The following is a 13,605-nucleotide window of genomic DNA, read 5'->3' as shown; positions in this document are numbered from 1 at the left end:
TTGTTTGTTTGTTCTTTGCCACAGAGCCCGTTGTTCATAGATCTCTGCCTGTCTTGTCCGTCTGTCCATCCATCCGTCCGTTCTCGTATGTATCTGTATATCTCTACGGAAGGGGAAAGGGGGTTTCTCATGTAAAAATCCAAAATATAGTTCTAGGAACACCCGTGTACTAGTCAGTCCGAGTGTGGCTGTGAAGCCCCAAGCAAGCCTTGGCACACGGGGCCGGACCCTTGGTCGGGGGGGCCATGCCCAGACCCGGGCCTCTAGGAGACAGTGGGGTCCCTGGCTTTGGGGGGCTCAGAGCCCATCAGCAGGGAGATGGTGGGGTCGTCGGCGTGGTCGTCCTCCTGCGAGAAGCAGGAGCCCTCCCCCAGCTCTAAGAGCACCGGTAGACCGCTGCCCCGCACGTCCACGTAGCCCGGGTCCAGCAGGAGCTGCTTCCCCAAGTCAGGGCTGCTGCTCTCTGCCTCGCGAGGCCTGGGGGTCTCGCGGGACAGGCTGCTGTCAAGGTCGGGCAGACTCCTGTCGGGCACTGTCACTGAGGGGCCGAACAGGTACGGCAGGGCACTGGTGTCCACGCTGAAGCCGTGGACAGTCGGCTTGGTCTGCAGGTCGCCCAGGTTGGAGTCCATGGCGTCCAAGTGGTCCCTGAGCTCGGTCCCCAGGCTGGACTCAAACACGCAGAGAGGAGGAGGGGCAGGGGAAGAAGCGGGCGACCCCAGACATCTGTGGAGCGCGAGTCAAATTGTCCAGGCGGGCTACGCTGAGGCACTTCTGGGAGGGATGGGGGGTGGGGCCGAGGCGGGCAGGCGCGAGAGGGGGCACCCCCTCCCCCCTCCGCCCCCGCGTCCGTGAAGGGTGCGGCCGAGGCAGCCGACGCAGGCTCTTCCACAGGATGGAGTCAATGAGGGTGGTTGGGGACAGGGGCGTATCCACCATGGTGGACGGGTGCCCGGGACCAGCATCCTCTGCCCGGGGGCTCCGAGGTGGGCTGGGGGGCTCCACCTTGACTCGAACCAAGGGCCTACTGGACAGGGGCCTCTCGTCGTCTACGCTCCTGCCTGGACAGGCCAAGGGGCTACTGGGGCAGCTCAGTGATGTCAGAGATGATGGGTCCCGAGTTGGCAACAGCATCTGGGGAACAGAGGCTGCGGCCGCTGTGGGCTAGGTCGGAGCCGAGTAGGGCCCCGGGCCGTGGATGTGCTCCAGGGAGTACTGGGCATGGAATAGCTGTCGTACAGCATCAGGGGGATCCTTCTCTTCACCCCCAGGATCTGGTTCCACTGCACCAGAGAGATGAGGAACTGGATGAGCTTGTTGACGACTTTCTGCCGCCGGGCGTGCTTCTGCCGCAGGCCAGCCACCTTCCGCCACAGGGCCTTGTTCTCTCGCTTCACGGTCAGCAGTTTGGAATCCATGCTCTCCTGCTTCCCCTTCATCCGCTTCACGTCGGTCAGCAGCTTGGTGACACTGTCCTGGGGAATCTTTATGTCCTCGCTCCTCAGAGTGGACACGCTGGTCACTTTCCTCTCGACAAGGGGCTGCTCCTGGCCGCGCAGGAAGCACAGGTGCTGGAACTCGGTGTCGTCCCCCTCTGGCTTGACCAGGCTGCCCTGCTCAATGCGGACCACCTTCCAGAAGCCACACATGTTGAGCTGCCCCACGAAGCTGGCCGTGCTGCTGTGCTTGGAGGACTTAGGTGGCACGTCCTTGGCAAACGGGCCCTGGTGGAGCACGTGGACGCTGCTGCTGCTCGGGCTCCAGAACGTCCGTGTCTTGGTTGCTCACGAAGATCCACAACTTGGTCAGGAAGACCTGGACGTTGCTGGGCTCCGCCGTGCCCAGGCCCGCGGGCAGATCCATCCCGGGCAAGGCGGGAGAGGCGGAGGGAGTGACCACGAGGACAGACCACGGGCCGGCCGCCACCGCGGGCCGCCTGGATGCGAACCGGGCCCGGGGCCTGCAGCCCACATGGCCGCCGCCATCTTGTGACGGGCGAGCTCCAGCCGGCGCCGCCCACCGGCTTCTTTTTAACTTTTTATTTTGATTTTTTGTTCATGTCCAAAGTCTCCCTCAAATACAGTATATGGTGGTCCTGACCTGAGCACTCCTATTTAAAAGCGAGACACCCACAAGCTGGTGGGCCGCTCTGGAACCTAGGTGGGAACTAGTGGCCTTGAGTAATTGAGTGGGAATCTCCAGACTTTTAAATTTTTGAATCATGGGAATTCCCTGGCAGGACAGTGGTTAGGACTCCGCGCTTTCCTGCACACAGAATGGCAAATTTTTTGAATCACATTCAAACGTCAATATCTGTGGGTGTTTTTTCTTGAGGGAGTCAGTTGCCTCCTGGGGGGTGAGAGTGGATTGTCAGTCTTCTGGGAACCAAATGGGGAAAGGGGGCTGGTGGTTCACTGCTTGGGATGTAGGTCTTCACTGAAGGCCCCTGTGTTCAGTATGGAGCCTCCTCTCTGCTCTCATCTGGGCTCGGTCCCCAAGGCCAGAATCTGTCTGGTTTGGCCTTTCCCCAGTCTTCTCCCAGCATGATGGGCTGGCCTGGGAGTTGCCTGGTTACCAACTGTGGGGGGAATTAACTGCAGGTATCTCAGCTTCTTCAAAAACTTTTAATCCATCCTCCCCTTGCACCTCTGCTTTCACAGGAAACTAGAGCTGTGAAACTCCTACATCTTCCTGAAGTTCTGCCTCAGGAATTGCTTCCTGTTGCCCACAGCTCCTGCTCTCACCCTTATGTTTTGCTTTTTCAGATTGACAAGGTCAGTAATCACTCTTCTCTCAGCTCCACCAGCTTTCCAATTAAGATGTTGTCTTCTGTCTGATATTGTCTCTTCCCCTGTTCTCTTTGTGCCTTTCTTATCCCATTTCAGGGAGGTTTGCGGCATGAGGTGAGAGGAACTTGAATGTCCAATTCTCAAGATTTAACCAAAAGAGCTTAAAATTACTTTCACGTTCAAAGAAATGAAGCACAAATTTGTCCTTGGATCCAGATATACCTTTGTTTGGGGATGGACTACTTCTGTAAACCTTTTGTTTAGCATTGGTGTTTTCATCAATTGATTCAAAAATATTTCTATGTGTCCAGTATACTGCACAGACTGGACAAGACAGTGTTGGTTGCCAGCCTCATAGAGCTTTGATTCCAGTTTTGAGAAAGGAGACCCACAGATAAAGAGAAGACAATATGTATATATATATATATATATATATATATATATTATAAACTGCAGTAAACATTATAATGAAAACAGATAAAAGGGATAAAGAATAATCCTATTGTCCTCCTCCTTTTCACATCCAAATAAGAATTGTTAGTATTGGCTTTTCCCATCCCCCACCTCCCACTCATTTTTCACAACCCACTCCAGTTGGGCTTCTGCCTCTTACTCTCCTAAATCCCCCAATGACTTGAATGTAACTAAGTACAATACATTTACAGACCTCCTCTTACTTGATTTCCCCAGTACCAGATAAGTGGACTTCCACTTTCTTGGGACACTTTCCTTGGCCTCCAAGACCCAACACTTTCTAATATCCACCTCTGTGATCACTCTTGACCTCCATTGCCTTCTTTATCCTGATGATCTTGGAGACGCACCAGCAGTGAGTGGTGGCTTGAAGCAAGATCTTAGTTCCCTGCCCAGCAATTGAACCAGGGTAGCCTGGATGAAAACCAGGAATCCTAGCCACTAGACCAGCAAGGGCTAGAGGCTAGAAGTAAATTTTCTCTGGCTCTTGCCTCCACTGAAAAATGCATTTCTCAAGGAGACAAAAACTGTAAAAACAGGTATGAAGTTTATTATTAGAGACACAGCACAACAAGTGGGAGAGCACACAGAGAAACAGTTTGTTTAGTTAAGACAGAAGCAAGGCAGAGATAACACACCTAGGGAGAAAGGGTGTGGGTGTCCTCCCTAATGAGGAGGAGTGCAGTAAAGAGGCAGTTAAATCATTTATACAGGGTGGCTCTTCCCAGTCTTTGTTTACCTTTGGCCAATTATCTGGTTTCTTTTTCCACACCTGACCTGTCCTAGGACCCTCCCCAACTTGCGTGCACAACTTTTTTCCAAGATGGATTCCAGCCCAGAGGCCTATGGGGGCCCTTGGCATCACCTATTCTGGGGTGGTGAGCCCTCCTTTTTGACCCCCAAGGAGACTTTCTGCGCATGTGCAGTGTCTCCTTTGCCCCAAAGATGGGAAATATAGGACCTCTTGATCTTTCACTCAAACAGGGTTTAGCCCCTCTCTGTTCCTGCCATGACTGTTATCTTAAAGTGTCCTCAGGAGACAAAGCCTGGCTACTTACCCTGTTTCTGTTGTTATTCCTATTTCGAAGTTTCAGGAAATGCAAACAGGAGGCCAGTTGTAAATGCCTAGCCTGGAGCCCATCTATCTCCTGTCCCACTGACATTAAATATTGGAGCTGTCCAAAGCTTGAACCCCCTTCTCTTCTCATTTTGCTACCCTGGGAGAGTTCATCCTTAAGAACTGGAAATTTTAGGACTCACCTTCCTGTCTGGACTTCACCAATAATCCTGATGTTACTTTGCATACAGCCTTGACTCCTTTGCTCCTTCATCCTTTCCCAGCACTCTTGGCAAAGTCCTAACTCTGCCAACTCTGCCATTGCATGCACATGGCTGAACATATCTGGAGGGAAAGGAAAACACACATCATGCTGACTGGTCTCACTTTGAATTTTTGGTTAAGTCTCAAGTAGACCTTGTGCTGGCTGACAATCATACTACATGTCCCTAGTCCAGTGGTCTTCACCCTGGAGTGTGCAGACTCCAAGGAATACACAAAGTCCTACAAGGGACAGGAAGACATGGCCAGTTATGAATGTATCCATTTTCACATTCTCTATTTCTGTATATCCTTTTCCTAAAACTGATTTACCTGCAAACTTTTGTGCATATTTTCATTTCTCTCCTCCTCTTTTGCCATTGCCCATTTGCCATTCTCCCAAGATGGGGAAATATAAAAACATCTGAGTTGCTAAACAAAAGTACAATTTGAAATATTTGAAATATTGTTTTTGAAAGTAAATGACTCTAATGATTGAGTAATGAATCCTTTAGCAAGTCAGGTGGTTTTCAACTCGTTGCTTTCAACAAAATTAAAAGAGAATCTAATTGAGTTTTCAACTTGAATATCATTAAAATACATTTCATGATGGCTCATTATGTGATTTTTGGCATATAATTCAGAAGGAGTTCAAAGAAGTGAGTGTCATTGCTATAATAAAAGTATTTCCATTCCCATTTACTTATTTATGTGAACAAGAACTCTCAGCTTTTATTCTGATGAAAAAAAAAATAGATAGAGAATTGTTACTGAAGGTTGTCCCATTCCAGCTATGCTATTCTTACGATTCAATGATACATGAACTGTTACCTAAAGCAAGCCCATGTGCCTGAGGCACAGTGAGGCCAAACAATACCAGAACATTATTGTTGTCAGAGTCTGGAGCAGAGCAAGGTTTATTGCAGGGCCAGGCAAAGAGACGGGTGGCTCATGCCTTAAAAACCCCAGACTCCCCAAAGGCTTTCAAGCAAAGCCTTTTTCTTTTCCTTTTTTTTTTTTTTTTTGGCCACACTGTAGGGCATGCAGGATCTTAGTTCACCGACCAGGGATTGAACCCGTGCCCCATATAGTGGAAGCAAGTGTGGAGTCTTTACCACTGGACCACCAGGGAAGTCCCAGCAAAGCCCTTTTAAAGGCAAGATGAGGGAAGGGCGTGGTTAGTTGTTGCAGACTTGGTGTGGGATCGTTTGTTCTTGCAGCTGTCCAGGTAGGTCAGTTCACAGGTCATGATGTTCCTCTAAACCTCCAACAAGACAAATGTTATTCTGTGTTCAGGTCAGGTCAAGGTCAGGCTATCCTGTATACTTGAAGCTATAGGCAACATTCTTTTACAAAAGGTGCAGAGCCAGCATGACTAAGCACAGGAAACAGAGCATAAAGATTAAAGTAAAAGGAGGACTTTCCTGGTGGTGCACTGGTTAGGAAGCCGCCTGCCAATGCAGGGGACACAGGTTCGAACCCTGGTCTGGGAAGATCCCACATGCTGTGGAGCAACTAAGTCCATGCACCACAACTACTGGGACTGTGCTCTAGAGCCCAAGAGCCACAACTACTGAGCCTGCATGCTGCAACTACTGAAGCCCACGTGCCTAGAGCTTGTGCTCTGCAACAAGAGAAGTCACCGCTCACCACAATTAGAGAAAGCCCACGTGCAGCAACAAAGATCCACCGCAGCCAAAAATAAATAAATAAATAAATAAATTTTTTAAAATAAAAGAGGGCTTCCCTGGTGGCGCAGTGGTTGAGAATCTGCCTGCCAATGCAGGGCACACGGGTTCGAGCCCTGGTCTGGGAAGATCCCACATGCCGCGGAGCAACTAGGCCCGTGAGCCACAATTACTAAGCCTGCGCGTCTGGAGCCTGTGCTCCGCAACAAGAGAGGCCGCGATAGTGAGAGGCCCGCGCACCGTGATGAAGAGTGGCCCCCACTTGCCGCAACTAGAGAAAGCCCTCGCACAGAAATGAAGACCCAACACAAGCCATAAATAACTAAAAACAAATAAATAAAAATTAAAAATAAATAAATAAATAAAAGAAAAAAGTAAAAGGAACAGATCTAATATGGAGTCATATTTGTTCTTCCCTAATACAGAACTAGCTAAAAACCCATTAAAAGATGCATTGTGAATAAAATTTTATGTTTATTGATATCTATCAAAATGTATAATATATTTATGTGATTTTGATCAATTTGCTTTGTTGCTAATAGTTCAATCCAAAAGAAAAGTTTAAACATTTAGAGTATTATGGTTAAAAGAAATTAAAAAGAACTAATTTTTAAAAATATATTTTGTGGGCTTCCCTGGTGGCGCAGTGGTTGAGAGTCTGCCTGCTAATGCAGGGGACACGGGTTCGAGCCCTGGTCTGGGAAGATCCCACATGCCGCGGAGCGGCTGGGCCCGTGAGCCACAGCTGCTGAGCCTGCGCGTCTGGAGCCTGTGCCCCGCAACGGGAGGGGCCGCGATAGTGAAAGGCCCGCGCACCGCGATGAAGAGCGGTCCCCGCACCGCAATGAAGAGTGGCCCCCGCTTGCCGCAACTGGAGAAAGCCCTCGCACGAACCGAAGACCCAACACAGCCAAAAATAAATATAAATAAATAAATAAAGTAGGGAAAAAAAAAAAAATTATAAAAAAAAAAAAAAAAAAAAATATATTTTGTTACAGAGAAATATAGAAAGATCAATACAAGACTTTCACATATAAAATACATTAAGAAAAAATTATGTAGTGGAAGTGAATGAAATATGAATTCAAGGAAAAAGTAAATAATGTAAAATGTCCAGCTTTTGAAGAAGAGTTTATTCATATGTTTTATCTGGTTTTTTTTAAAGATTTCTTTTTTTGGATGTGGACCATTTTTTAAAAAGTCTTTATTGAATTTGTTACAGTATTGCTTCTGTTTTATGTTTTTTGGTTTTTTGGCCTGAGGCATGTGAAATCCTAGCTCTCCGATCAGGGATTGAACCTGTAACCCTGCATTGGAAGGCGAAGTCTCAACCACTAGACCACCTGAGAAGTCCCGATTCAAATGTTTTTTGAAAGGATGATGTTGAATATGAAAAAGCTATGGCATTGGGACTTCACTGGCGGTCCAGTGGTTAAGACTCTGCTCTTCCACTGCAGGGGGCGCGGGTTCAATCCCTGGTTGGGGAACTAAGATCCCACATGCCTCGTGGCACAGCCAAAAAAAAAAAAAAAAAAAGCTATGGCATTTAGGTTCTATTGGTTACATTTAAAACAGTAATATAAACAGTCTTATTTTTAAATGTTGATATTTACAAGATACTAAAATTTTTACACTGTTTGCAGTTATTTAAATTTACAAGGAAAGAAATTAGATATGAAGTAAAAGATATGCAGGAGGTCACATAGTTTTCCAAAATGTTTTTAGGGAACATGCAAGCAAAAAAATTGAAGACTGATGAACTAGTCCTGGTACTATTAGTACACCCAGGCAAGAAGGGACTCTGCCTTGAGCCCACATTTAAGAGGACACTGCACGTCAACACACACAAACAATTTCGAAGGGACATAGGGGTATCTCTGTTACTAAGGAACTGACACTTAATTCTGGCACAGTGTATTAATTATCTCTCACTATATAAAATTACCCCCAAACTAGTAGCTCAAAGCAACACACATTATTTCATGATTTCTGTCCGTCAGAAACCTGGGAGAAGCTTAGCTGGATCCTCTGCTTCAGGGTCTCCCATGAAGCTGCAATCAAGGTGTTGCCGGTGATCTCATCTGAAGGCTCAGTTGGGGAAAGACCTGCTTCTAATCTTGCTCCACGAATTGTTGGCAGGATTCAGTTCCTTAAAGGTTGTTGGACTGAAGGTATCAGTCTCTTTTCGGCTATTTCCCAGAGGCCACCCTCAGTTTCTTGCCATGTGGGCCTCTCCAAAGTGGCAGCTTGCTTCTTCAAAGCCAGCAATAGAGTGCCTACAAGACAAAAGTCATGACTTTTAATCTCAGAACTGACCTCCCGTCACTCTTTGCCAAATTCTATTCATTAGAAGCAAGTCACTAGGGGACTTCCCTGGTGGCGCAGTGGTTAAGAATCTGACTGCCAATGCAGGGGACATGGGTTCAAGCCCTGGTCCGGGAAGATCCCACATGCTGTGGAGCAACTAAGCCTGTGCGCCACAACTACTGAGGCTGCGCTCTAGAGCCTGCAAGCCACAACTAGAGCCTGTGTGCCACAACTACTGAAGCCCGCACGCCTAGAGCCCGCGATCTGCAACAAGAGAAGCCACCGCAATGAGAAACTCACGCACCGCAACAAAGAATAGCCCCCGCTCGCCGCAACTAGAAAAAGCCAGTGCGCAGCAACAAAGACCCCACACAGCCAAAAATAAATAAATAAATAAATAGAAGCAAGTCACTAGTGGGAATTCCCTGGCAGTCCAGTGGTTAGGATTCTGTGCTCTCACTGCTGAGGGCCTGGGGTTCAATCCCTGGTCAGGGAACTAAGATCCCACAGCCACGCGGCATGGCAAAAAAGAGAGGGAAAAAAAAAAGAAGCAAGTCACTAGATTCAGTCTACACTCAAGCGGAGGGGATTACATATGGGCATAACCATCAGAAGGTGGAGATCACTGGGAGCCATTTTAGAAGGCCTACTAGACACAGCATGACCATAAGTCTAAACATCTGCTGTTATAATTAACACTATTCAAGTTGCAAGGAAATGTGTCTCCTTACCTCTTGTTCTCTATCATTGAAACAAGAGGTGATGGTGACCAAATGCCATGAAGATTCATAGGTTTTGCTGTTGCTGACCCTGCAGATGGCCACTTGTTTTGGATGCAGGGAGAATTTAGCAGTGATAGTGATTAAGTAACAGAAAAGACAAATCAATTAACTTGTCAAACCTTCTCTCTCAGTCAGTATGAATGCAGTACCTTCTTACATAATGATGTATCCTTTCCCAGTAGGGTCACAGTTGCCCACAGTGGCTGAGGAACATGTTCCTGTACTAAACAATTAATATTACTCTTCAATTTGTATATATGCATATGTATGTATAACAAATATGGCACATGAAGTTACACTGGCAACTAAATAGTTATCTAATACTTGAATAGTTTTATTTTTATAAAAATATTTCATAGGATTTAATTAAAATTTCAAAAAGTTAAATTTTCAAATGGCAGCTTTCTTTTTTTTTAATTAATTAATTAATTTTATTTTATTTTTGGCTGTGTTGGGTCTTCGTTGTTGCTCGCGGGCTTTCTCTAGTTGTGGTGAGCGGGGGCTACTCTTCCTTGTGGTGTGCAGGCTTCTCATTGCAGTGGCTTCTCTTGTTGCGAGCACGGGCTCTAGGCACTCAGGCTTCAGTAGTTGTGGCACGTGGGCTCAGTAGTTGTGGCTCGTGGGCTTAGTTGCTCCACGGCAGGTGGGATCTTCCCTGACCAGGGCTTGAACCCGTGTCCCCTGCATTGGCAGGAGGATTCTTAACCACTGTGCCACCAGGGAAGTCCTGCATTTAACTTTTAAATTCTTTAGCCCATTACCGTTAATAGAACACAGATTATATGAAAATCTCAATTATAACAACATAATTAGTGACTTTGCAAAAATGAAGATAAGAAAAATAAATGGTTTGAAATATATATTTATTAACTTGTAAATAATGCATGTCTCTTTTAAATTGAGGTAACATTGGTTTATAACATAAGTTTCATGTGTACAACATTATACTTCTACTTCTGTATACACTATAGTGTGCTCACCACCAAAAATTTTGTTTCCATCCATCACCATAAAGTTGACCCCCTTTACCCACTTCACCCTCCCCTCATCCCTTCACCTCTGGTAGCCACTGCTCTGTTCTCTGTATCTACGTGTTTGTTTTTGTTTGGTTTGGTTTGTTCATTTATTTATTTATTTTTTAAATTCCACATATGAGTGAAATCATACAGTATTTGTCTTTCTCCATCTGACTTACTTCACTTAGTGGAATACCCTCAAGATCCATCCATATTGTCTCAAATGGCACGATTTCATCTTTTTTAATGGCTGCATAGTATTCCATTTAATATACATACACCACATCTTAGTTATCCTTTCATCCGCCAGTGGGCACTTAGGTTGTTTCCATAGAGTAGCTATTGTAAATGATGCTGCAGTAAACACAGGGGTGCATATTTCTTTTAATTAGTGTTTTCATATTTTGGGAATAAATACCCAAAAGTGGAAAAGCTGGGTCATATGGTAATTCTATTCTTAATTTTTTGAGGACTCTCCATACTGTTTTCCACAGTGGCTGTAGCAGTTTACATTCCCACCAACAATGTACAAGAGTTCCTTTTCTCCCTCCACATCCTCATCAACACTTGTTATTTCTTGCCTTTTTGATAATAGTCATTCTGACAGGCATGAGATGATATCTTGTGATTTTGATTTGCATTTCCCTAATAATTAGTGATGTAGAACATCTTTTTCATGCGCCTTTTGGCCATCAGTGTGTCTTCTTTTGAAAAATGTCTATTTGGCTCCTCTGCCCATGTAAAAAAATCAAATAGTTTTTGAGTTGTATGAGTTCTTTATATATTTTAGATTTTAAGCCCTTATCAGATATATGATTTGTAAATATCTTCTCCCATTCGGTAGGTTGTCCTTTCATTTTGCTGATGGTTTCCTTTGCTGTGCAGAAGTTTTTTAATTTGATATAGTCTCCTTTGTTTATTTTTGCTTTTGTTTCCCTCGCCTGTGGAGACATATCCAGAAAGATATTGCTACAATTGATGTCAAAGAGCATACTGTGTATGCTTTTTTCCAGGAGTTGTATGGTTTCAGGTCTTACATTCAAGTCTTTAATCCATTTTGAGTTGATTTTTGTAAATGGTGTGAGGTAGTGGTCTAGTCTCTCTCTCTCTTTTTTTTTTGCATGTTGGCTGTCCAGTTTTCCCAGCATCATTTATTGAAGAGACTATTCTTTCTCCAGTAATGCACATCTTTATTTTGTTACTCATCCAGTCATATCTGGCCCACCAAAAGAATACCTAGATACATGCGATAATAATTAAATGTAGTCATTTTGATAGTTTTTCAACTGTGTTGCTTTACACACATTCTTTTGTTGTTATGAAAGTAGACTTGGCAAAGTAAGAGTAAAGAACATACCTACCAGTTTATTAGCTTGATGATTAACTTTAAAAAATTTAGACCTATGATATGTGAGCCTCCATTTTTATTCTTGCCCTGGGGCACCTTCTTTTCTCTCCTCAAATCAACTCCCTCATGCCCAGCTGATGACATTACTTCCTAGTTCACTGAAAACCAGGGACAACAGAAAAGAACTTCTTTTTCCACTTCCCACCTTCTCCTACATTTCTACCCTTAGACTCTGTCTCCCTCCAGGCATCACAAATGTGTCTATCTAGGGTCACCCCCTCCACTTGTGCACTGAATCCCAGTCCTTCTCAGTCAAGAACATCACTCCTACAATTGCACTCCCTAGTCCCTGTCCCTCTCTACTCTGTCATTCCTATCAGCATATAAAAATACCAAAATATGCCCATTTTAAATATCCTTCCTCTGAGCCCACATTTCTTTCTACATTATGCTGCATTTCTTTCCTTCCCTTTAAGGCAACATTCTTTGAAAGGACTGGCTGTACCCTTGTTGTCTTTCTCATCTACTACCTTGTCTTGAACTCTTTCCATTTCTTCTGTCAAGAGGTTGGTTTATAGACTCACAGACATAGAGAACAGACTGTGGTTGCCAAGGATGGGGGGGTGGGGGAGGGGAGGATTGGGAGTTTGGGATGAGCAGATGCAAACTATTATACATAGGATGGATAAACAACAAGGTCCTACTGTATAGCACAGGGAACTATTTCAATATCCTGTGATAAACCATAATGGAAAAGAATATGAAAAAGAATATATATATATGTATAACTGAATCAATTTGCTATACAGCAGAAATTAACACAACTTTGTAAATCAACTATACTTCAATAAAATAATTTAAAAAAAGAATTGGGTTATGAGGTCCATACCTCCTCCCCTTAAATCTAAACATGTTTGTAACTGTCTTATAACCAACAGAATGCAGCAGAAGTCATACTGCATGATTTCTGCGGCTAGCTCAGAAAAGATTATACAGCTTCTGCCTTACTCATTTCAACGTGCTTTTGGAGCCATGAGTGCCATGTAAGAATTTTAACTACCTCAACGTTGCCAGGCTGTGAAAAAGCTCATGCTACATGGAGAGGACAAGTGTAGGTGTTCTGGCCAACATCCCCAGCAGAGAGCCAGCTGACAGCTAGCATCAACTGCCAGACATGTGACAGAAGATGCCTCCAGATGATCCCAGCTCTCAGTGGTTAAGTCACCCTCAGCCTTTAAGTCTCCCCAGATAAGGACCCAGACATCATTGAGCAAAGACAAGCCATCCTTACTGTGTTCTTTCTGACACAGTATTCCATGAACATAATAAAATGGTTGTTTTACACCACGTTTTGGGGTGGTATGTTAGGTGTGTGTGTGTGTGTATGTATGTATGTGTATACATATATACATTCATATATTTCCTAGCTCTATTTGCTGAGAAGGCCTAGGAACAATGGCATCATAGTAGCAATGAAGATATCTGGCACCCAGATCTTGGTTTCCAGATACTATCCTTTGTTAAAAGAAGCCAGAGAGGGCTTCCCTGGTGGCACAGTGGTTAAGAATCCGCCTGCCAACGCAGGAGACACCGGTTTGAGCCCTGATCCGGGAAGATCCCACATGCGTGGAGCAACTAAGCCCGTGAGCCACAACTACTGAGCCTGCACTCTAAAACCCTCGAGCCACAACTACTGAAGCCTAGAGCCTGTGCTCCGCAACAAGAGAAGCCACCGCAATGAGAAGCCCACGCACTGCAATGAAAAGTAGCCCCCGCTCACCGCAACTAGAGAAAGCCCACACACAGCAACAAAGGCCCAACGCAGCCATAAATAAAATAAATTTATTAAAAAAAAAAAAAAATGAAGCCAGAGCCTCTTGAAG

At 45.1% G+C, this 13,605-nt stretch overlaps 1 pseudogene; it reads right to left on the bottom strand.

Annotated features, from left to right (window-relative positions):
* Positions 1-263: 263 nt before the first annotated feature.
* On the bottom strand, positions 264-1,863 carry LOC103002774 (heat shock factor protein 1-like; annotated as a pseudogene).
* Between the last annotated feature and the right edge of the window lie 11,742 nt (positions 1,864-13,605).

This window comes from Balaenoptera acutorostrata, chromosome 10, assembly GCF_949987535.1.
Source record: "Balaenoptera acutorostrata chromosome 10, mBalAcu1.1, whole genome shotgun sequence".
Lineage (NCBI taxonomy): Eukaryota > Metazoa > Chordata > Mammalia > Artiodactyla > Balaenopteridae > Balaenoptera > Balaenoptera acutorostrata.
The sequence above is the reverse complement of the archived record's forward strand: the minus strand, read 5'-3'. Positions and strand labels throughout refer to the sequence as shown.